Source organism: Heterodontus francisci, chromosome 22 (assembly GCF_036365525.1).
Source record: "Heterodontus francisci isolate sHetFra1 chromosome 22, sHetFra1.hap1, whole genome shotgun sequence".
NCBI lineage: Eukaryota > Metazoa > Chordata > Chondrichthyes > Heterodontiformes > Heterodontidae > Heterodontus > Heterodontus francisci.
This window is the reverse complement of record NC_090392.1, coordinates 20,305,248-20,328,355: the sequence shown is the minus strand read 5'-3', so window position 1 is coordinate 20,328,355 and position 23,108 is coordinate 20,305,248.

Below are 23,108 nucleotides of genomic sequence, written 5' to 3'. Positions count from 1 at the left end.
GTGCTTCAGTGTGTGGGGAAGGAGTTTCAGTGTGTGGGGAAGGGATTCACTGTGTGCGGAAGGGGTTTCAGTGTGTGGCGAAGGTGTTTCAGTTAGTGCGGAAGGGGTTTCAGTGTGTGGGGATGTGCTTCAGTGTGTGGGGAAGGAGTTTCAGTGTGTGGGGAAGGGATTCACTGTGTGCGGAAGGGGTTTCAGTGTGTGGGGAAGGGGTTTCAGTTTGTGGGGAAGGTGTTTCAGTATGTGCGGAAGGGGTTTCAGTGTGTGGGGAAGGTGTTTCAGTGTGTGGGGATGTGTTGCAGTGTGTGGGGATTGGGGTTCATAGTGTGGGGAAGGTGTTTCAGTGTGTGGGGATGTGGTTTCAGTGTGTGGGGAAGGGGTTCCAGTGTGTGGGGAAGGTTTTTCAGTGTGTGGGGAAGTGTTTCAGTGTGTGGGGAATGTGTTTCAGTGTGTGGGGAAGGGTTTCAGTGTGTGGGGAAGGTGTTTCAGTGTGTTTTGAAGGGGTTTCCGTGTGTGGGGAATGGGTTTCGGTGTGTGGGGAACGTGTTTCAGTTTGTGGGGAAGGCGTTTCAGTTTGTGGGGAAGGTGTTTCAGTGTGTGCGGAAGGGGTTTCAGTGTGTGGGGAATGGGTTTCAGTGTGTGGCAAAGGTGTTCCAGTGTGTGCGGAAGGAATTTCAGTTTGTGCGGAAGGGATTTCAGTGTGTGGGGAAGGTGTTTAAGTGTGTGCGGAAGGGGTTTCAGTGTGTGGGGAAGGGGTTTCAATGTGTGGGGATGTGTTTCAGTGTGTGGGAAGGGTTTCACTGTGAGCGGAGGGGTTTCAGTGTGTGGGGAAGGTGTTTCAGTGTGTGGCGAAGGTGTTTCAGTTAGTGTGGATAGGGTTTCAGTGTGTGGGGATGTGCTTCAGTTTGTGGGGAAGGAGATTGAGTGTGTGGGGAAGGGTTTCACTGTGTGGGGATGTGATTTCCGTGTGTGGCGAATGTGTTTCAGTGTGTGGGGAAGGTGTTTCAGTGTGTGGGGAAGGGGTTTCAGTGTGTGGGGAAGGTGTTTCAGTGTGTGGGGAAGGTGTTTCAGCGCGTGGGGATGTGCTTCAGTGTGTGGGGTAGGGGTTTCAGTGTGTGGGGAAGGGTTTCAGTGTGTGGGGATGTATTTCAGTGTGTGGGGAAGGGGTTTCAGTGTGTGGGGATGGGTTTCTCTGTTTGCGGAAGGGGTATCAGTGTGTGGGGAAGGGGTTTCAGTGCGTGGGGAAGGTGTTTCAGTGTGTGGGGAAGGGGTTTCAGTGTGTGGGGATGTGTTTCAGTGTGTGTGGAAGGGGTTTCAGTGTGTGGGGATGTGTTTCATTGTGTGCGGAAGGGGTTTCAGTGTGTGGGGAAGGTTTTACAGTTTGTGGGGAAGGTGTTTCAGTGTGTGGGGAAGTCGTTTCAAAGAGTGGGGAAGGGTTTCAGAGTGTGGGGATGTGATTTCCGTGTGTGGGGAATGTGTTTCAGTGTGTGGGGAAGGTGTTTCAGTGAGTGGGGAAGGGGTTTCTGTGCGTGGGGAAGGTGTTTCAGTGCGTGTGGATGTGCTTCAGTGTGTGGGGATCTGTTTCAGTGTGTGGGGATGTGTTTCAGTGTGTGGGGAAGGAGTTTCAGTGTGTGGGGATGGGTTTCAGTGTGTGGGGAAGGTGTTTCAGTGTGTGGGGAAGGTGTTTCAGTGTGTGCGGAAGGTGTTTCAGTGTGTGCGGAAGGGGTTTCAGTGTGTGGGGAAGGTGTTTCAATGTGTGGGGATGTGTTTCAGTGTGTGGAGAAGGGATTCACTGTGAGCTGAAGGGGTTTCAGTGTGTGGGGAAGGTGTTTCAGTGTGTGGCGAAGGTGTTTCAGTTAGTGTGGAAGGGGTTTCAGTGTGTGGGGATGTGCTTCAGTGTGTGGGGAAGGAGTTTCAGTGTGTGTGGAAGGGTTTCACTGTGTGTGGAAGGGGTTTCAGTGTGTGGGGAATGGGTTTCAGTGTGTGGGGAAGGTGTTTCAGTATGTGCGGAAGGGGTTTCATTGTGTTGGGAAGGTGTTTCAATGTGTGGGGAAGGTGGTTCAGTGTGTGCGGAAGTGGTTTCAGTGTGTGCAGAAGGCGTTTCAGTGGGTGGGGAAGGGGTTTCAGTGTGTGGGGAAGGGGTTTCAGTGTGTGGGGAATGTGTTTCAGTGTGTTTGGAAGGCTTTCAGTGTGTGGGGAATGTGTTTCAGTGTGTGGGGATGGGTTTCAATGTGTGGGGATGCATTTCAGTGTGAGGGGAAGGAGTTTCAGTGTGTGGGGATGGGTTTCAGTGTGTGGGGAAGGTGTTTCAGTGTGTGGGGAATGGGTTTCAGTGTGTGGGGAAGGTGTTTCAGTATGTGCGGAAGGGGTTTCATTGTGTTGGGAAGGTGTTTCAATGTGTGGGGAAGGTGGTTCAGTTGGTGCGGAAGTGGTTTCAGTGTGTGCAGAAGGCGTTTCAGTGGGTGGGGAAGGGGTTTCAGTGTGTGGGGAAGGGGTTTCAGTGTGTGGGGAATGTGTTTCAGTGTGTTTGGAAGGCTTTCAGTGTGTGGGGAATGTGTTTCAGTGTGTGGTGAATGGGTTTCAGTGTTTGGGGAAGTGTTTCAGTGTGCGGGGAAGGGGTTTCAGTGTGTGGGGAAGGTGTTTCAGCGCGTGGGGATGTGCTTCAGTGTGTGGGGAAGGGGTTTCAGTGTGTGGGCATGGGTTTCAGTGTGTGGGGATGCATTTCAGTGTGAGGGGAAGGAGTTTCAGTGTGTGGGGATGGGTTTCAGTGTGTGGGGAAGGTGTTTCAGTGTGTGGGGAAGGTGTTTCAGTGTGTGCGGAAGGTGTTTCAGTGTGTGCAGAAGGGGTTTCAGTGTGTGGGGAAGTTGTTTCAGTGTGTAGGGAATGTGTTTCAGTGTGTGGGGAAGGGTTTCAGTGTGTGGGGAAGGTGTTTCAGTGTGTTTTGAAGGGGTTTCCGTGTGTGGGGAAGGGGTTTCGGTGTGTGGGGAACGTGTTTCAGTTTGTGGGGAAGGCGTTTCAGTTTGTGGGGAAGGTGTTTCTGTGTGTGCGGAAGGGGTTTCAGTGTGTGGGGAATGGGTTTCAGTGTGTGGCAAAGGTGTTCCAGTGTGTGCGGAAGGAATTTCAGTTTGTGCGGAAGGGGTTTCAGTGTGTGGGGAAGGTGTTTAAGTGTGTGCGGAAGGGGTTTCAGTGTGTGGGGAAGGGGTTTCAATGTGTGGGGATGTGTTTCAGTGTGTGGGAAGGGTTTCACTGTGAGCGGAGGGGTTTCAGTGTGTGGGGAAGTTGTTTCAGTGTGTGGCGAAGGTGTATCAGTTAGTGCGGATAGGGTTTCAGTGTGTGGGGATGTGCTTCAGTGTGTGGGGAAGGAGATTGAGTGTGTGGGGAAGGGTTTCACTGTGTGGGGATGTGATTTCCGTGTGTGGCGAATGTGTTTCAGTGTGTGGGGAAGGTGTTTCAGTGTGTGGGGAAGGGGTTTCAGTGTGTGGGGAAGGTGTTTCAGTGTGTGGGGAAGGTGTTTCAGCGCGTGGGGATGTGCTTCAGTGTGTGGGGTAGGGGTTTCAGTGTGTGGGGAAGGGTTTCAGTGTGTGGGGATGTATTTCAGTGTGTGGGGAAGGGGTTTCAGTGTGTGGGGATGGGTTTCTCTGTTTGCGGAAGGGGTATCAGTGTGTGGGGAAGGGGTTTCAGTGCGTGGGGAAGGTGTTTCAGTGTGTGGGGAAGGGGTTTCAGTGTGTGGGGATGTGTTTCAGTGTGTGTGGAAGGGGTTTCAGTGTGTGGGGATGTGTTTCATTGTGTGCGGAAGGGGTTTCAGTGTGTGGGGAAGGTGTTACAGTTAGTGGGGAAGGTGTTTCAGTGTGTGGGGAAGTCGTTTCAAAGAGTGGGGAAGGGTTTCAGTGTGTGGGGATGTGATTTCCGTGTGTGGGGAATGTGTTTCAGTGTGTGGGGAAGGTGTTTCAGTGAGTGGGGAAGGGGTTTCAGTGTGTGGGGAAGGTGTTTCAGTGCGTGTGGATGTGCTTCAGTGTGTGGGGATCTGTTTCAGTGTGTGGGGATGTGTTTCAGTGTGTGGGGAAGGAGTTTCAGTGTGTGGGGATGGGTTTCAGTGTGTGGGGAAGGTGTTTCAGTGTGTGGGGAAGGTGTTTCAGTGTGTGCGGAAGGTGTTTCAGTGTGTGCGGAAGGGGTTTCAGTGTGTGGGGAAGGTGTTTCAATGTGTGGGGATGTGTTTCAGTGTGTGGAGAAGGGATTCACTGTGAGCTGAAGGGGTTTCAGTGTGTGGGGAAGGTGTTTCAGTGTGTGGCGAAGGTGTTTCAGTTAGTGCGGAAGGGGTTTCAGTGTGTGGGGATGTGCTTCAGTGTGTGGGGAAGGAGTTTCAGTGTGTGTGGAAGGGTTTCACTGTGTGCGGAAGGGGTTTCAGTGTGTGGGGAATGGGTTTCAGTGTGTGCGGAAGTGGTTTCAGTGTGTGCAGAAGGCGTTTCAGTGTGTGGGGAAGGGGTTTCAGTGTGTGGGGAAGGGGTTTCAGTGTGTGGGGAATGTGTTTCAGTGTGTTTGGAAGGCTTTCAGTGTGTGGGGAATGTGTTTCAGTGTGTGGTGAATGGGTTTCAGTGTTTGGGGAAGTGTTTCAGTGCGCGGGGAAGGGGTTTCAGTGTGTGGGGAAGGTGTTTCAGCGCGTGGGGATGTGCTTCAGTGTGTGGGGAAGGGGTTTCAGTGTGTGGGGATGGGTTTCAGTGTGTGGGGATGCATTTCAGTGTGAGGGGAAGGAGTTTCAGTGTGTGGGGATGGGTTTCAGTGTGTGGGGAAGGTGTTTCAGTGTGTGGGGAAGGTGTTTCAGTGTGTGCGGAAGGTGTTTCAGTGTGTGCGGAAGGGGTTTCAGTGTGTGGGGAAGGTGTTTCAATGTGTGGGGATGTGTTTCAGTGTGTGGGGAAGGGTTTCACTGTGAGCTGAAGGGGTTTCAGTGTGTGGGGAAGGTGTTTCAGTGTGTGGGGAAGGTGTTTCAGTATGTGCGGAAGGGGTTTCAGTGTGTGGGGATGTGCTTCAGTGTGTGGGGAAGGAGTTTCAGTGTGTGTGGAAGGGTTTCACTGTGTGCGGAAGGGGTTTCAGTGTGTGGGGAAGGGGTTTCAGTGTGTGGGGAAGGTGTTTCAGTATGTGCGGAAGGGGTTTCATTGTGTTGGGAAGGTGTTTCAATGTGTGGGGAAGGTGGTTCAGTGTGTGCGGAAGGGGTTTCAGTGTGTGCAGAAGGCGTTTCACTGTGTGGGGAAGGTGTTTCAGTGTGTGGGGAAGGGGTTTCAGTGTGTGGGGAATGTGTTTCAGTGTGTTTGGAAGGCTTTCAGTGTGTGGGGAATGTGTTTCAGTGTGTGGTGAATGGGTTTCAGTGTTTGGGGAAGTGTTTCAGTGTGCGGGGAAGGGGTTTCAGTGTGTGGGGAAGGTGTTTCAGCGCGTGGGGATGTGCTTCAGTGTGTGGGGAAGGGGTTTCAGTGTGTGGGGATGGGTTTCAGTGTGTGGAGATGCATTTCAGTGTGAGGGGAAGGGGTGTCCTTGTTTGAGGAAGGTGTTTCAGTGTGTGGGGAAGGGTTCCAGTTTGTGGGGAAGGGGTTTCAGTATGTGGGAAATGTGTTTCAGTGTGTGGATGGCATTTCATTGTGTGGGGAAGGTGTTTCAGTGTGTGGAGAAGATGTTTTAGTGTGTGTGTGGAAGGGGTTTCAGTGTGTGTGGGGAAGGTGCTTCAGTGTGTGGGGATGTGTGTCATTGTGTGGCATGTGTTCCAGTTTGTGGGGAAGGGTTTCTGTGTGTGGGGAAGTTGTTTCAGTGTGTGGGGATCGGTTTCAGTGTGTGGGGATGGGTTTCAGTGTGTGAGGAAGTAGTTTCAGTGTGTGGCGATGGTGTTTCAGTGTGTGGGGAAGTGTTTCAGTGTGTTTGGAAGGGGTTTCAGTGTGTGGGGAAGGGATTTCAGTGTTTGGGGATGGGTGTCATTTTGTGGGGATGGGTTTTATTGTGTGCAGAAGGGGTTTCCGTGTGTGGGGAAGGTGTTACAGTTTGTGGGGAAGGTGTTTCAGTGTGTGGGGAAGGGGTTTCAGAGTGTGGGGAAGGGTTTCAGTGTGTGGGGATGGGAGTTCAGTGTGTGGGGAAGGTGTTTTAGTGTGTGGGGAAGGTGTTTCGGTGTGTGGGGAAGGGGTTTCAGTGTGTGCGGAAGGTGTTGCCGTGTGTGGGGATGTGTTTCAGAGTGTGGGGATGTGTCTCAGTGTGTAGGGATGTGTTTCCGTGTGTGGGGATGTGTTTCACTGTGTGGGGAAGGTGTTTCAGTGTCTGGGGAAGGGTGTCAGTCTGTGGGGAAGGTGTTTCAGTGTGTGCGGAAGGGGTTTCAATTTGTGGGGAAGGTGTTTCAGTGTGTGGGGATGGTTTTCAGTGTGTGGGGATGGGTTTCAGTGTGTTGGGATGGGTTTCAGTGTGTGCAGAAGGGGTTTCTTTGTATGGGGAAGGTGTTTCTGTGTGTGGGGAAGGTGTTTCAGAGTGTGGGGAAGGGGTTTCAGTGTAAGGGGAAGGGGTTTCAGTGTGTGGGGATGGGTTTCAGTGTGTGGGGATGGGTTTCAGTGTGTGCGGAAGGGGTTTCTGTGTGTGGGGAAGGTGTTTCAGTGTGTGGGTAAGGTGTTTCGGTGAGTGGGGAAGGGGTTTCAGTGTGTGGGGAAGGTGTTTCAGTGTGTGGGGAAGGGGTTTCAGAGTGTGGGTAATGGTTTCAGTGTGTGGGGAAGGTGCGTCAGTGTGTGGGGATTTGTTTCAGTGTGTGGGGATGTGTTTCAGTGTGTGGGGAACGGTTTCTGTGTGTGGGGAAGGTGTTTCAGTGTGTGGGAATTGTTTTCAGTGTGTGGGGATGGATTTCAGTGTGTGGGGAAGGGGTTTCAGAGTGTGGGTAAGGGTTTCAGTTTGTCGGGAAGGGGTTTCAGTGTGTGGGGAAGGCGTTTCAGAGTTTGGGGAAGGGTTTCAGTGTGGGGGGAAGGGGTTTCAGTGTGTGGGGATGTGTTTCAGTTTCTGAGGAAGGGATTTCAGTGTGTGGGGAAGGGGTTTCAGTGTGTGGGGAAGGGTTTCACTGTGTGCGTAACGGGTTTCAGTGTGTGGGGAAGGGGATTCAGTTTGTGGGGAAGGCGTTTCAGTGTGTGGGAAGGGTTTCTCTGTGTGCGGAAGGCGTTTCAGCGTGTGGGGAAGGGGTTTCAGTGTGTGGGGAATGTGTTTCGGTTTGTGGTGAATGGGTTTCAGTGTTTGGGGAAGGGTTTCAGTGTGTGGGGAAGGGGTTTCAGTGTGTGGGGAAGGTGTTTCAGTGTGTGGGAATGAGTTGCAGTGTGTGGGGATGGGGTTTCAGTGCATGGGGAAGGGGTTCCAGTGTGTGGGGAAGGTGTATCAGTGTGTGGGGAAGTGTTTCAGTGTGTGGGGAATTTTGATCAGTGCGTGGGGAAGGGTTTCAGTGTGTGGGGAAGGGGTTTCAGTGTGTGGGGATGGGGTTTCAGTGTGTGGGGATGGGTTTCAGTGTGTGGGGAAGGAGTTTCAGCGTGTGGGGATGAGTTTCAGTTTCTGAGGAAGGGATTTCAGTGTGTTGGGAAGGGGTTTCAGTGTGTGGGGAAGGGTTTCACTGTGTGCGGAAAGGTTTCAGTGTGTGGGGAAGGGGATTCAGTGTGTGGGGAAGGTGTTTCAGTGTGTGGGGAAGTGTTTCTCTGTGTGTGGAAGGGGTTTCAGTGTGTGGGGAAGGGGTTTCAGTGTGTGGGGAAGGTGTTTCAGTATGTGCGGAAGGGGTTTCAGTGTGTGGGGAAGGGGTTTCAGTCTGCGGGGAAGCTGTTTCAGTGTGTGCGGAAGGAGTTTTAGTGTGTGCGGAAGGCGTTTCAGCGTGTGCGGAAGGGGTTTCAGTGAGTGGGGAACGTGTTTCGGTTTGTGGTGAATGGGTTTCAGTGTTTGGGGAAGGGTTTCAGTGTGAGGAAGGGATTTCAGTGCCTGGGGAAGGGGTTCCAGTGTGTGGGGAAGGTGTTTCAATGTGCGGGGAAGTGTTTCAGTGTGTGGGGAAGGGTTTCACTGTGAGCAGAAGGGGTTTCAGTGTGTGGGGAAGGTGTTTCAGTGTGTGGCGAAGGTGTTTCAGTTAGTGCGGAAGGGGTTCATTGTGTGGGGATGTGCTTCAGTGTGTGTGGAAGGAGTTTCAGTGTGTGGGGATGGGTTTCACTGTGTGCGGAAGGGGTTTCAGTGTGTGGGGAAGGGGTTTCAGTGTGTGGGGAAGGTGTTTCAGTATGTGCGGAAGGTGTTTCAGTGTGTGGGGAAGGTGTTTCAATGTGTGGGGAAGGTGTTTCAGTGTGTGCGGAAGGGGTTTCAGTGTGTGCGGAAGGCGTTTCAGTGTGTGAGGAAGGGGTTTCAGTGTGTGGTGAATGGGTTTCAGTGTTTGGGGAAGTGTTTCAGTGTGCAGGGAAGGTGTTTCAGTGCGTGGGGATGTGCTTCAGTGTGTGGGGAAGGGGTTTCAGTGTGTGGGGAAGGGTTTCAGTGTCTGGGGATGTATTTCAGTGTGTGGGGAAGGGGTTTCATTGTGTGGGGATGGGTTTCTCTGTGTGCGGAAGGGGTATCAGTGTGTGGGGAAGGTGTTTCAGTGCATGGGGAAGGTGTTTCAGTGTGTGGGGAAGAGGTTTCAGTGTGTGGGGATGTGTTTCAGTGTGTGTGGATGGGGTTTCAGTGTGTTGGGATGTGTTTCAGTGTGTGGGGAAGGGGTTTCATTGCGTGGGGATGGGTTTCTCTGTGTGCGGAAGGGGTATCAGTGTGTGGATAAGGGGTTTCAGTGCGTGGGGAAGGTGTTACAGTGTGTGGGGAAGGGGTTTCAGTGTGTGAGGATGTGTTTCAGTGTGTGTGGATGGGGTTTCAGTGTGTTGGGATGTGTTTCAGTGTGTGGGGAAGGTGTTTCAGTGTCTGGGGAAGTGTTTCACTGTGTGCAGAAGGTGTTTCTGTGTGTGGGGAAGGTGTTTCAGTGTGTGGGTAAGGTGTTTCAGTGTGTGGGGAAGGTGTTTCAGAGTGTGTGGAAGGGGTTTCAGTTTGTGGGGATGTGTTTCAGTGTGTGGGGAAGGGGTTTCAGTGTGTGGTGATGTGTTTCAGTGTGTGGCAAAGGTGTTTCAGTGTGTGGGGAAGAGTTTCTCTGTGTGCGGAAGGGGTTGCAGTGTGTGGGGAAGGGGTTTCAGTGTGTGGGGAAGGTGTTTCAGTATGTGCGGAATGTGTTTCAGTGTGTGGGGAAGGGGTCTCAGTCTGTGGGGAAGCTGTCTCTGTCTGTGCAGAAGGGGTTTCAGTGTGTGGGGAAGGGGTTTCAGTGATTGGGGAATGTGTTTCAGTTTGTGGTGAATGGGTTTCAGTGTTTGGGGAAGGGTGTCAGTGTGTGAGGAAGGTGTTTCAGTGTGTGGGGAAGGTGTTTCAGTGTGTGGGGATGTGTTGCAGTGTGTGCGGATTGGGGTTCAGAGTGTGGGGAAGGTGTTTCAGTGTGTGGGGATGTGGTTTCAGTATGTGGGGAAGGGGTTCCAGTGTGTGGGGAAGGTGTTTCAGTGTGTGGGGAAGTGTTTCAGTGTGTGGGGAAGGTGTTTCAGTGTGTGGGGAAGGATTTCAGTGTGTGGGGAAGGTGTTTCAGTGTGTTTGGAAGGGGTTTCCGTGTGTGGGGAAGGGATTTCGGTGTGTGGGGAAAGTGTTTCAGTTTGTGGGGAAGCCGTTTCAGTGTGTGGGGAAGGTGTTTCAGTGTGTTGAGAAGGGGTTTCAGTGTGTGGGAAAGGGGTTTCAGGGTGTGGGGAAGTGCTTCATTGGGTGGGGAAGGGGTTTCAGTGCGTGGGGAATGGGTTTCAGTGTGTGGGGAAGGTGTTTCAGTGTATGCGGAAGGGGTTTCAGTGTGTGGGGATGGTTTTTCAGTGTGTAGGGAATGTGTTTCTGTGTGTGGGGAAGGTGTTTCAGTGTGTGGGGAAGGGGTTTCAGTGTGTGGGGAAGCTGTTTCAGTGTTTGGGGAAGGGGTGTCCGTGTTTGGGGAAGGTGTTTCAGTGTGTGGGGAAGGGTTCCAGTGTGTGGGGAAGGGGTTTCAGTATGTGGGAAAGGTGTTTCAGTGTGTGGATGGTATTTCATTGTGTGGGGAAGGTGTTTCAGTGTGTGGAGAAGATGTTTTAGTGTGTGTGGAAGAGGTTTCAGAGTGTGGGGAAGGTGCTTCAGTGTGTGGGGATGTGTTTCATTGTGTGGCATGTGTTCCAGTGTGTGGGGAAGGGTTTCTGTGTGTGGGGAAGTTGTTTCAGTGTGTGGGGATGGGTTTCAGTGTGTGGGGATGGGTTTCAGTTTGTGAGGAAGTAGTTTCAGTGTGTGGCGATGGTGTTTCAGTGTATGGGGAAGTGTTCCAGTGTGTTTGGAAGGGGTTTCAGTGTGTGGGGAAGGGGTTTCAGTGTGTGGGGCTGGGTGTCATTTTGTGGGGATGGGTTTTATTGTGTGCGGAAGGGGTTTCCGTGTGTGGGGAAGGTGTTACAGTTTGTGGGGAAGGTGTTTCAGTGTGGGGGAAGGGGTTTCAGAGTGTGGGGAAGGGTTTCAGTGTGTGGGGATGGGAGTTCAGTGTGTGGGGAAGGTGTTTCAGTGTGTGGGGAAGGTGTTTCAGTGTGTGGGCAAGGGGTTTCAGTTTGTGGGGAAGGTGTTTCAGTGCGTGGGGATGTGCTTCAGTGTGTAGGGATGTGTTTCCGTGTGTGGGGATGTGTTTCACTGTGTGGGGAAGGTGTTTCAGTGTGTGGGGATGGGTTTCGGTGTGTGGGGAATGGGTTTCAGTGTGTGCGGAAGGTGTTTCCGTGTGTGGGGATGTGTTTCAGAGTGTGGGGATGTGTCTCAGTGTGTAGGGATGTGTTTCCGTGTGTGGGGATGTGTTTCACTGTGTGGGGAAGGTGTTTCAGTGTCTGGGGAAGGGTGTCAGTCTGTGGGGAAGGTGTTTCAGTGTGTGCAGAAGGGGTTTCAATTTGTGGGGAAGGTGTTTCAGTGTGTGGGGATGGTTTTCAGTGTGTGGGGATGGGTTTCAGTATATTGGGATGTGTTTCAGTGTGTGCAGAAGGGGTTTCTTTGTATGGGGAAGGTGTTTCTGTGTGTGGGGAAGGTGTTTCAGTTTGTGGGGAAGGGGTTTCAGTGTAAGGGGAAGGGGTTTCAGTGTTTGGGGATGGGTTTCAGTGTGTGGGGATGGGTTTCAGTGTGTGCGGAAGGGGTTTCTGTGTGTGGGGAAGGTGTTTCAGTGTGTGGGTAAGGTGTTTCGGTGTGTGGGGAAGGGGTTTCAGTGTGTGGGGAAGGTGTTTCAGTGTGTGGGGAAGTGGTTTCAGAGTGTGGGTAATGGTTTCAGTGTGTGGGGAGGGTGCGTCAGTGTGTGGGGATTTGCTTCAGTGTGTGGGGATGTGTTTCAGTGTGTGGGGAACGGTTTATGTGTGTGGGGATGGGTTTCAGTGTGTGGGGAAGGGGTTTCAGAGTGTGGGTAAGGGTTTCAGTTTGTCGGGAAGGTGTTTCAGTGTGTGGGGAAGGCGTTTCAGAGTTTGGGGAAGGGTTTCAGTGTGGGGGGAAGGGGTTTCAGTGTGTGGGGATGTGTTTCAGTTTCTGAGGAAGGGATTTCAGTGTGTGGGGAAGGGGTTTCAGTGTGTGGGGAAGGGTTTCACTGTGTGCGGAACGGGTTTCAGTGTGTGGGGAAGGGGATTCAGTTTGTGGGGAAGGTGTTTCAGTGTGTGGGGAAGGGTTTCTCTGTGTGCGGAAGGCGTTTCAGCGCCGCAGGGAAGGGGTTTCAGTGTGTGGGGAATGTGTTTCGGTTTGTGGTGAATGGGTTTCAGTGTTTGGGGAAGGGTTTCAGTGTGTGGGGAAGGGGTTTCAGTGTGTGGGGAAGGTGTTTCAGTGTGTGGGAATGTGTTGCAGTGTGTGGGGATGGGGTTTCAGTGCCTGGGGAAGGGGTTCCAGTGTGTGGGGAAGGTGTATCAGTTTGTGGGGAAGTGTTTCAGTGTGTGGGGAATTTTGTTCAGTGTGTGGGGAAGGGTTTCAGTGTGTGGGGAAGGGGTTTCAGTGTGTGGGGAAGGGGTTTCAGTGTGTGGGGATGGGTTTCAGTGTGTGGGGAAGGAGTTTCAGCGTGTGGGGATGTGTTTCAGTTTCTGAGGAAGGGATTTCAGTGTGTGGGGAAGGGGTTTCAGTGTGTGGGGAAGGGTTTCACTGTGTGCGGAAAGGTTTCAGTGTGTGGGGAAGGGGATTCAGTGTGTGGGGAAGGTGTTTCAGTGTGTGGGGAAGGGTTTCTCTGTGTGTGGAAGGGGTTTCAGTGTGTGGGGAAGGGGTTTCAGTGTGTGGGGAAGGTGTTTCAGTATGTGCGGAAGGGGTTTCAGTGTGTGGGGTAGGGGCTTCAGTCTGTGGGGAAGCTGTTTCAGTGTGTGCGGAAGGAGTTTCACTGTGTGCGGAAGGCGTTTCAGCGTGTGCGGAAGGGGTTTCAGTGTGTGGGGAATGTGTTTCGGTTTGTGGTGAATGGGTTTCAGTGTTTGGGGAAGGGTTTCAGTGTGTGGGGAAGGGGTTTCAGTGTGTGGGGAAGGTGTTTCAGTGTGTGGGGATGTGTTTCAGTGTGTGGGGATGGGGTTTCAGTGCCTGGGGAAGGGGTTCCAGTGTGTGGGGAAGGTGTTTCAATGTGTGGGGAAGTGTTTCAGTGTGTGGGGAATTTTTTTCAGTGTGTGGGGAATGGTTTCAGTGTGTGGGGAAGGGGTTTCAGTGTGTGGGGAAGGGGTTTCAGTTTGTGGGGATGGGTTTCAGTGTGTGGGGAAGGGGTTTCAGTGAGTGTTGAAGAGGTTTCAGAGTGTGGGGAATTGGTTTCAGCGTGTGGGGATGTATTTCAGTATGAGGGGAAGGTGTTTCAGTGTGTGGGGAACGGTTTCACTGTGTGCCGAAGGGGTTTCTGTGTGTGGGGAAGGGGTTTCAGTGTGTGGGGAAGGGTTTCTCTGTGTGTGGAAGGGGTTTCAGTGTGTGGGGAAGGGGTTTCAGTATGTGGGGAAGGTGTTTCAGTATGTGCGGAAGGGGTTTCAGTGTGTGGGGTAGGGGCTTCAGTCTGTGGGGAAGCTGTTTCAGTGTGTGCGGAAGGAGTTTCAGTGTGTGCGGAAGGCGTTTCAGCGTGTGCGGAAGGGGTTTCAGTGTGTGGGGAATGTGTTTCGGTTTGTGGTGAATGGGTTTCAGTGTTTGGGGAAGGGTTTCAGTGTGTGGGGAAGGGGTTTCAGTGTGTGGGGAAGGTGTTTCAGTGTGTGGGGATGTGTTGCAGTGTGTGGGGATGGGGTTTCAGTGCCTGGGGAAGGGGTTCCAGTGTGTGGGGAAGGTGTTTCAATGTGTGTGGAAGTGTTTCAGTGTGTGGGGAATTTTTTTCAGTGTGTGGGGAATGGTTTCAGTGTGTGGGGAAGGGGTTTCAGTGTGTGGGGAAGGGGATTCAGTTTGTGGGGATGGGTTTCAGTGTGTGGGGAAGGAGTTTCAGCGTGTGGGGATGTATTTCAGTATGAGGGGAAGGTGTTTCAGTGTGTGGGGAACGGTTTCACTGTGTGCCGAAAGGGTTTCTGTGTGTGGGGAAGGGGTTTCAGTGTGTGGGGAAGGTGCTTCACTGTGTGGGGATGTGTTTCAGTGTATGGGGATGTGTTTCAGTGTGTGGGGAAGGGTTTCAGTGTGTGGGGAATGTGTTTCAATGTGTGGCGATGGTTTTGAGTGTGTGGGGATTGGTTTCAGTGTGTGTGGATGGGTTTCAGTGTGTGCGGAAGGGGTTTCAGTGTGTGGGGACGGTGTTTCTGTGATTGGGAAAGTAGTTTCAGATTGTAGGGAAGGGGTTTCAGTGTGTGCAGAAGGGGTTTCAGTGTGTGGGGATGGGTTTCAGTGTGTGGGGACGGGTTTCAGTGTGTGGGGAAGGGTTTCAGTTTGTGGGGAAGGTGTTTCAGTGTGTGGGGATGGTTTTCAGTGTGTGGTGATGGGTTTCAGTGTGTGGGGATGGGTTTCAGTGTGTGCGGAAGGGGTTTCAGTGTGTGGGGAAGGTGTTTCTGTGATTGGGGAAGGTGTTTCAGAGTGTGGGGAAGGGGTTTCAGTGTGTGGGGAAGGGGTTTCAGTGTGTGGGGATGGGTTTCAGAGTGTGGGGATGGGTTTCAGTGTGTGCGGAAGGGGTTTCAGTGAGTGCGGAAGGTGTTTCAGTGTTTGGGGAAGGGGTTTCGGTGTGTGGGGAAGTGGTTTCAGTGTTTGGGGAAGGTGTTTCAGTGTGTGTGGAAGGGGTTTCCGTGTGTGGGGAAGGTGTTTCGGTGTGTGGGGAAGGTGTTTCATTGTGTGCGGAAGGCGTTTCAGTGTGTGGGGAAGTTGTTTCAGTGTGTGGAGAAGTTGTTTCAGTATGTGGGGAAGGGGTTTCAGTGTGTGGGGAAGGGTTTCATTGTGTGGGGAAGGGGTTTCAGTGTGTGGGGAAGGGTGTCAGTCTGTGGGGAAGGTGTTTCAGTGTGTGCGCAAGGGGTTTCAATTTGTGGGGAAGGGGTTTCAGTCTGTGGGGAAGCTGTTTCAGTGTGAGCGGAAGGAGTTTCAGTGTGTGCGGAAGGCGTTTCAGCGTGAGGGGAAGGCGTTTCAGTGTGTGGGGAATGTGTTTCGGTTTGTGGTGAAAGGGTTTCAGTATTTGGGGAAGGGTTTCAGTGTGTGGGCAAGGGGTTTCAGTGTGTGGGGAATGTGTTTCAGTGTGTGGGGATGTGTTGCAGTGTGTGGGGATGGGGTTTCAGTGCCTGGGGAAGGGGTTCCAGTGTGTGTGGAAGGTGTTTCAGTGTGTGGGGAAGTGTTTCAGTGTGTGGGGAATTTTTTTCAGAGTGTGGGGAAGGGTTTCAGTATGTGGGGAAGGGGTTTCAGTGTGTGGGGAAGGGGTTACAGTGTGTGGGGATGGGTTTCAGTGTGTGGGGAAGGAGTTTCAGCGTGTGGGGATGTGTTTCAGTGTGTGGGGAAGGTGTTTCAGTGTGTGGGGAAGGGTTTCACTGCGTGCGGAAGGGGTTTCTGTGTGTGGGGAAGGGGTTTCAGTTTGTGGGGAAGGTGCTTCAGTGTGTGGGGATGTGTTTCAGTGTGTGGGGATGTGTTTCAGTGTGTGGGGAAGGGTGTCAGTGTGTGGGGAAGGTGTTTCAATGTGTGGCGATGGTTTTCAGTGTGTGGGGATGGGTTTCAGTGTGTGGGGAAGGGGTTTCAGTGTGTGCGGAAGGGGTTTCAGTGTTTGGAGAAGGTGTTTCTGTGATTGGGGAAGGTGTTTCAGATTGTGGGAAAGGTGTTTCAGTGAGTGCAGAAGGGGTTTCAGTGTGTGGGGATGGGTTTCAGTGTGTGGGGACGGGTTTCAGTGAGTGGGGAAGGGTTTCAGTGTGTGGGGAAGGTGTTTCAGTGTGTGGGGATGGTTTTCAGTGTGTGGGGATGGATTTCAGAGTGTGGGGATGGGTTTCAGTGTGTGCGGAAGGGGTTTCAGTGTGTGGGGAAGGTGTTTCTGTGATTGGGGAAGGTGTTTCAGAGTGTGGGGAAGGGGTTTCAGTGTGTGGGGAAGGGGTTTCAGTGTGTGTGGATGTGTATCAGAGTGTGGGGATGGGTTTCAGTGGGTGCGGAAGGGGTTTCTGTGAGTGCGGAAAGTGTTTCAGTGTGTGGGGAAGGGTTCCAGTGTGTGGGGAAGGGGTTTCAGTATGTGGGAAAGGTGTTTCAGTGTGTGGATGGTATTTCATTGTGTGGGGAAGGTGTTTCAGTGTGTGGAGAAGATGTTTTAGTGTGTGTGGAAGAGGTTTCAGTGTGTGGGGAAGGTGCTTCAGTGTGTGGGGATGTGTTTCATTGTGTGGCATGTGTCCCAGTGTGTGGGGAAGGGTTTCTGTGTGTGGGGAAGTTGTTTCAGTGTGTTGGGATGGGTTTCAGTGTGTGGGGATGGGTTTCAGTGTGTGAGGAAGTAGTTTCAGTGTGTGGCGATGGTGTTTCAGTGTGTGGGGAAGTGTTCCAGTGTGTTTGTAAGGGGTTTCAGTGTGTGGGGAAGGGGTTTCAGTGTGTGGGGATGGGTGTCATTTTGTGGTGATGGGTTTTATTGTGTGCGGAAGGGGTTTCCGTGTGTGGGGAAGGTGTTACAGTTTGTGGGGAAGGTGTTTCAGTGTGTGGGGAAGGGGTTTCAGAGTGTGGGGAAGGGATTAAGTGTGTGGGGATGGGAGTTCAGTGTGTGGGGAAGGTGTTTCAGTGTGTGGGGAAGGTGTTTCAGTGTGTGGGCAAGGGGTTTCAGTTTGTGGGGAAGGTGTTTCAGTGCGTGGGGATGTGCTTCAGTGTGTAGGGATGTGTTTCCGTGTGTGGGGATGTGTTTCACTGTGTGGGGAAGGTGTTTCAGTGTGTGGGGATGGGTTTCGGTGTGTGGGGAAGGGGTTTCAGTGTGTGCGGAAGGTGTTTCCGTGTGTGGGGATGTGTTTCAGAGTGTGGGGATGTGTCTCAGTGTGTAGGGATGTGTTTCCGTGTGTGGGGATGTGTTTCACTGTGTGGGGAAGGTGTTTCAGTGTCTGGGGAACGGTGTCAGTCTGTGGGGAAGGTGTTTCAGTGTGTGCGGAAGGGGTTTCTATTTGTGGGGAAGGTGTTTCAGTGTGTGGGGATGGTTTTCAGTGTGTGGGGATGGGTTTCAGTGTGTTGGGATGTGTTTCAGTGTGTGCAGAAGGGGTTTCTTTGTATGGGGAAGGTGTTTCTGTGTGTGGGGAAGGTGTTTCAGTTTGTGGGGAAGGGGTTTCAGTGTAAGGGGAAGGGGTTTCAGTGTGTGGGGATGGGTTTCAGTGTGTGGGGATGGGTTTCAGTGTGTGCGGAAGGGGTTTCTGTGTGTGGGGAAGGTGTTTCAGTGTGTCGGTAAGGTGTTTCGGTGTGTGGGGAAGGGGTTTCAGTTTGTGGGGAAGGTGTTTCAGTGTGTGGGGAAGTGGTTTCAGAGTGTGGGTAATGGTTTCAGTGTGTGGGGAGGGTGCGTCAGTGTGTGGGGATTTGTTTCAGTGTGTGGGGATGTGTTTCAGTGTGTGGGGAACGGTTTATGTGTGTGGGGATGGGTTTCAGTGTGTGGGGAAGGGGTTTCAGAGTGTGGGTAAGGGTTTCAGTTTGTCGGGAAGGTGTTTCAGTGTGTGGGGAAGGCGTTTCAGAGTTTGGGGAAGGGTTTCAGTGTGGGGGGAAGGGGTTTCAGTGTGTGGGGATGTGTGTCAGTTTCTGAGGAAGGGATTTCAGTGTGTGGGGAAGGGGTTTTAGTGTGTGGGGAAGGGTTTCACTGTGTGCGGAACGGGTTTCAGTGTGTGGGGAAGGGGATTCAGTTTGTGGGGAAGGTGTTTCAGTGAGTGGGGAACGGTTTCTCTGTGTGCGGAAGGCGTTTCAGCGCCGTGGGGAAGGGGTTTCAGTGTGTGGGGATTGTGTTTCGGTTTGTGGTGAATGGGTTTCAGTGTTTGGGGAAGGGTTTCAGTGTGTGGGGAAGGGGTTTCAGTGTGTGGGGAAGGTGTTTCAGTGTGTGGGAATGTGTTGCAGTGTGTGGGGATGGGGTTTCAGTGCCTGGGGAAGGGGTTCCAGTGTGTGGGGAAGGTGTATCAGTGTGTGGGGAAGTGTTTCAGTGTGTGGGGAATTTTGTTCATTGTGTGGGGAAGGGTTTCAGTGTGTGGGGAAGGGGTTTCAGTGTGTGGGGAAGGGGTTTCAGTGTGTGGGGATGGGTTTCAGTGTGTGGGGAAGGAGTTTCAGCGTGTGGGGATGTGTTTCAGTGTGTGAGGAAGGGATTTCAGTGTGTGGGGAAGGGGTTTCAGTGTGTGGGGAAGGGTTTCACTGTGTGCAGAAAGGTTTCAGTGTGTGGGGAAGGGGATTCAGTGTGTGGGGAAGGTGTTTCAGTGTGTGGGGAAGGGTTTCTCTGTGTGTGGAAGGGGTTTCAGTGTGTGGGGAAGGGGTTTCAGTGTGTGGGGAAGGTGTTTCAGTATGTGCGGAAGGGGTTTCAGTGTGTGGGGTAGGGGCTTCAGTCTGTGGGGAAGCTGTTTCAGTGTGTGCGGAAGGAGTTTCAGTGTGTGCGGAAGGCGTTTCAGCGTGTGCGGAAGGGGTTTCAGTGTGTGGGGAATGTGTTTCGGTTTGTGGTGAATGGGTTTCAGTGTTTGGGGAAGGGTTTCAGTGTGTGGGGAAGGGGTTTCTGTGTGTGGGGAAGGTGTTTCAGTGTGTGGGGATGTGTTGCAGTGTGTGAGGATGGGGTTCCAGTGCCTGGGGAAGGGGTTCCAGTGTGTGGGGAAGGTGTTTCAATGTGTGGGGAAGTGTTTCAGTGTGTGGGGAATTTTTTTCAGTGTGTGGGGAATGGTTTCAGTGTGTGGGGAAGGGGTTTCAGTGTGTGGGGAAGGGGTTTCAGTTTGTGGGGATGGGTTTCAGTGTGTGGGGAAGGAGTTTCAGCGTGTGGGGATGTATTTCAGTATGAGGGGAAGGTGTTTCAGTGTGTGGGGAACGGTTTCACTGTGTGCCGAAGGGGTTTCTGTGTGTGGGGAAGGGGTTTCAGTGTGTGGGGAAGGTGCTTCACTGTGTGGGGATGTGTTTCAGTGTATGGGGATGTGTTTCAGTGTGTGGGGAAGGGTTTCAGTGTGTGGGGAAGGTGTTTCAATGTGTGGCGATGGTTTTGAGTGTGTGGGGATGGATTTCAGTGTGTGTGGATGGGTTTCAGTGTGTGCGGAAGGGGTTTCAGTGTGTGGGGACGGTGTTTCTGTGATTGGGAAAGTTGTTTCAGATTGTGGGGAAGGGGTTTCAGTGTGTGCAGAAGGGGTTTCAGTGTGTGGGGATGGGTTTCAGTGTGTGGGGACGGGTTTCAGTGTGTGGGGAAGGGTTTCAGTTTGTGGGGAAGGTGTTTCAGTGTGTGGGGATGGTTTTCAGTGTGTGGGGATGGGTGTCATTTTGTGGTGATGGGTTTTATTGTGTGCGGAAGGGGTTTCCGTGTGTGGGGAAGGTGTTACAGTTTGTGGGGAAGGTGTTTCTGTGTGTGGGGAAGGGGTTTCAGAGTGTGGGGAAGGGATTAAGTGTGTGGGGATGGGAGTTCAGTGTGTGGGGAAGGTGTTTCAGTGTGTGGGGAAGGTGTTTCAGTGTGTGGGCAAGGGGTTTCAGTTTGTGGGGAAGGTGTTTCAGTGCGTGGGGATGTGCTTCAGTGTGTAGGGATGTGTTTCCGTGTGTGGGGATGTGTTTCACTGTGTGGGGAAGGTGTTTCAGTGTGTGGGGATGGGTTTCGGTGTGTGGGGAAGGGGTTTCAGTGTGTGCGGAAGGTGTTTCCGTGTGTGGGGATGTGTTTCAGAGTGTGGGGATGTGTCTCAGTGTGTAGGGATGTGTTTCCGTGTGTGGGGATGTGTTTCACTGTGTGGGGAAGGTGTTTCAGTGTCTGGGGAACGGTGTCAGTCTGTGGGGAAGGTGTTTCAGTGTGTGCGGAAGGGGTTTCTATTTGTGGGGAAGGTGTTTCAGTGTGTGGGGATGGTTTTCAGTGTGTGGGGATGGGTTTCAGTGTGTTGGGATGTGTTTCAGTGTGTGCAGAAGGGGTTTCTTTGTATGGGGAAGGTGTTTCTGTGTGTGGGGAAGGTGTTTCAGTTTGTGGGGAAGGGGTTTCAGTGTAAGGGGAAGGGGTTTCAGTGTGTGGGGATGGGTTTCAGTGTGTGGGGATGGGTTTCAGTGTGTGCGGAAGGGGTTTCTGTGTGTGGGGAAGGTGTTTCAGTGTGTCGGTAAGGTGTTTCGGTGTGTGGGGAAGGGGTTTCAGTTTGTGGGGAAGGTGTTTCAGTGTGTGGGGAAGTGGTTTCAGAGTGTGGGTAATGGTTTCAGTGTGTGGGGAGGGTGCGTCAGTGTGTGGGGATTTGTTTCAGTGTGTGGGGATGTGTTTCAGTGTGTGGGGAACGGTTTATGTGTGTGGGGATGGGTTTCAGTGTGTGGGGAAGGGGTTTCAGAGTGTGGGTAAGGGTTTCAGTTTGTCGGGAAGGTGTTTCAGTGTGTGGGGAAGGCGTTTCAGAGTTTGGGGAAGGGTTTCAGTGTGGGGGGAAGGGGTTTCAGTGTGTGGGGATGTGTGTCAGTTTCTGAGGAAGGGATTTCAGTGTGTGGGGAAGGGGTTTTAGTGTGTGGGGAAGGGTTTCACTGTGTGCGGAACGGGTTTCAGTGTGTGGGGAAGGGTTTCAGTGTGTGGGGAATTTTGTTCAGTGTGTGGGGAAGGGTTTCAGTGTGTGGGGAAGGGGTTTCAGTGTGTGAGGAAGGGGTTTCAGTGTGTGGGGATGGGTTTCAGTGTGTGGGGAAGGAGTTTCAGCGTGTGGGGAAGTGTTTCAGTTTCTGAGGAAGGGATTTCAGTGTGTGGGGAAGGGGTTTCAGTGTGTGGGGAAGGGTTTCACTGTGTGCAGAAAGGTTTCAGTGTGTGGGGAAGGGGATTCAGTGTGTGGGGAAGGTGTTTCAGTGTGTGGGGAAGGGTTTCTCTGTGTGTGGAAGGGGTTTCAGTGTGTGGGGAAGGGGTTTCAGTGTGTGGGGAAGGTGTTTCAGTATGTGCGGAAGGGGTTTCAGTGTGTGGGGTAGGGGCTTCAGTCTGTGGGGAAGCTGTTTCAGTGTGTGCGGAAGGAGTTTCAGTGTGTGCGGAAGGCGTTTCAGCGTGTGCGGAAGGGGTTTCAGTGTGTGGGGAATGTGTTTCGGTTTGTGGTGAATGGGTTTCAGTGTTTGGGGAAGGGTTTCAGTGTGTGGGGAAGGGGTTTCTGTGTGTGGGGAAGGTGTTTCAGTGTGTGGGGATGTGTTGCAGTGTGTGAGGATGGGGTTCCAGTGCCTGGGGAAGGGGTTCCAGTGTGTGGGGAAGGTGTTTCAATGTGTGGGGAAGTGTTTCAGTGTGTGGGGAATTTTTTTCAGTGTGTGGGGAATGGTTTCAGTGTGTGGGGAAGGGGTTTCAGTGTGTGGGGAAGGGGTTTCAGTTTGTGGGGATGGGTTTCAGTGTGTGGGGAAGGAGTTTCAGCGTGTGGGGATGTATTTCAGTATGAGGGGAAGGTGTTTCAGTGTGTGGGGAACGGTTTCACTGAGTGCCGAAGGGGTTTCTGTGTGTGGGGAAGGGGTTTCAGTGTGTGGGGAAGGTGCTTCACTGTGTGGGGATGTGTTTCAGTGTATGGGGATGTGTTTCAGTGTGTGGGGAAGGGTTTCAGTGTGTGGGGAAGGTGTTTCAATGTGTGGCGATGGTTTTGAGTGTGTGGGGATGGATTTCAGTGTGTGTGGATGGGTTTCAGTGTGTGCGGAAGGGGTATCAGTGTGTGGGGACGGTGTTTCTGTGATTGGGAAAGTTGTTTCAGATTGTGGGGAAGGGGTTTCAGTGTGTGCAGAAGGGGTTTCAGTGTGTGGGGATGGGTTTCAGTGTGTGGGGACGGGTTTCAGTGTGTGGGGAAGGGTTTCAGTTTGTGGGGAAGGTGTTTCAGTGTGTGGGGATGGTTTTCAGTGTGTGGGGATGGGTTTCAGTGTGTGGGGAAGTGTTTCAGTGTGTGCGGAAGGGGTTTCAGTGTGTGGGGAAGGTGTTTCTGTGATTGGGGAAGGTGTTTCAGAGTGTGGGGAAGGGGTTTCAGTGTGTGGGGAAGGGGTTTCAGTGTGTGGGGATGGGTTTCAGAGTGTGGGGATGGGTTTCAGTGTGTGCGGAAGGGGTTTCAGTGAGTGCGGAAGGTGTTTCAGTGTGTGGGGAAGGGGTTGCGGTGTGTGGGGAAGTGGTTTCAGTGTTTTGGGAAGGTGTTTCAGTGTGTGTGGAAGGGGTTTCCGTGTGTGGGGAAGGTGTTTCGGTGTGTGGGGAAGGTGTTTCATTGTGTGCGGAAGGCGTTTCAGTGTGTGGGGAAGTTGTTTCACTGTGTGGAGAAGTTGTTTCAGTATGTGGGGAAGGGGTTTGAGTGTGTGGGGAAGGGTTTCATTGTGTGGGGAAGGGGTTTCAGTGTGTGGGGAAGGGTGTCAGTCTGTGGGGAAGGTGATTCAGTGTGTGCGCAAGGGGTTTCAATTTGTGGGGAAGGGGTTTCAGTCTGTGGGGAAGCTGTTTCAGTGTGAGCGGAAGGAGTTTCAGTGTGTGCGGAAGGCGTTTCAGCGTGAGGGGAAGGCGTTTCAGTGTGTGGGGAATGTGTTTCGGTTTGTGGTGAATGGGTTTCAGTATTTGGGGAATGGTTTCAGTGTGTGGGCAAGGGGTTTCAGTGTGTGGGGAATGTGTTTCAGTGTGTGGGGATGTGTTGCAGTGTGTGGGGATGGGGTTTCAGTGCCTGGGGAAGGCGTTCCAGTGTGTGGGGAAGGTGATTCAGTGTGTGGGGAAGGGTTTCAGTGTGTGGGGAAGGTGTTTCAATGTGTGGCGATGGTTTTGAGTGTGTGGGGATGGGTTTCAGTGTGTGTGGATGGGTTTCAGTGTGTGCGGAAGGGGTTTCAGTGTGTGGGGACGGTGTTTCTGTGATTGGGAAAGTTGTTTCAGATTGTGGGGAAGGGGTTTCAGTGTGTGCAGAAGGGGTTTCAGTGTGTGGGGATGGGTTTCAGAGTGTGGGGACGGGTTTCAGTGTGTGGGGAAGGGTTTCAGTTTGTGGGGAAGGTGTTTCAGTGTGTGGGGATGGTTTTCAGTGTGTGGGGATGGGTTTCAGTGTGTGGGGATGGTTTTCAGTGTGTGCGGAAGGGGTTTCAGTGTGTGGGGAAGGTGTTTCCGTGATTGGGGAAGGTGTTTCAGAGTGTGGGGAAGGGGTTTCAGTATGTGAGGAAGGGGTTTCAGTGTGTGGGGATGGGTTTCAGAGTGTGGGGATGGGTTTCAGTGTGTGCAGAAGGGGTTTCAGTGAGTGCGGAAGGTGTTTCAGTGTGTGGGGAAGGGGTTTCGGTGTGTGGGGAAGTGGTTTCAGTGTTTGGGGAAGGTGTTTCAGTGTGTGTGGAAGGGGTTTCCGTGTGTGGGGAAGGTGTTTCGGTGCGTGGGGAAGGTGTTTCATTGTGTGCGGAAGGCGTTTCAGTGTGTGGGGAAGTTGTTTCAGTGTGTGGAGAAGTTGTTTCAGTATGTGGGGAAGGGGTTTCAGTGTGTGGGGAAGGGTTTCATTGTGTGGGGAAGGGGTTTCAGTGTGTGGTGAAGGGTGTCAGTCTGTGGGGAAGGTGTTTCAGTGTGTGCGCAAGGGGTTTCAATTTGTGGGGAAGGGGATTCAGTCTGTGGGGAAGCT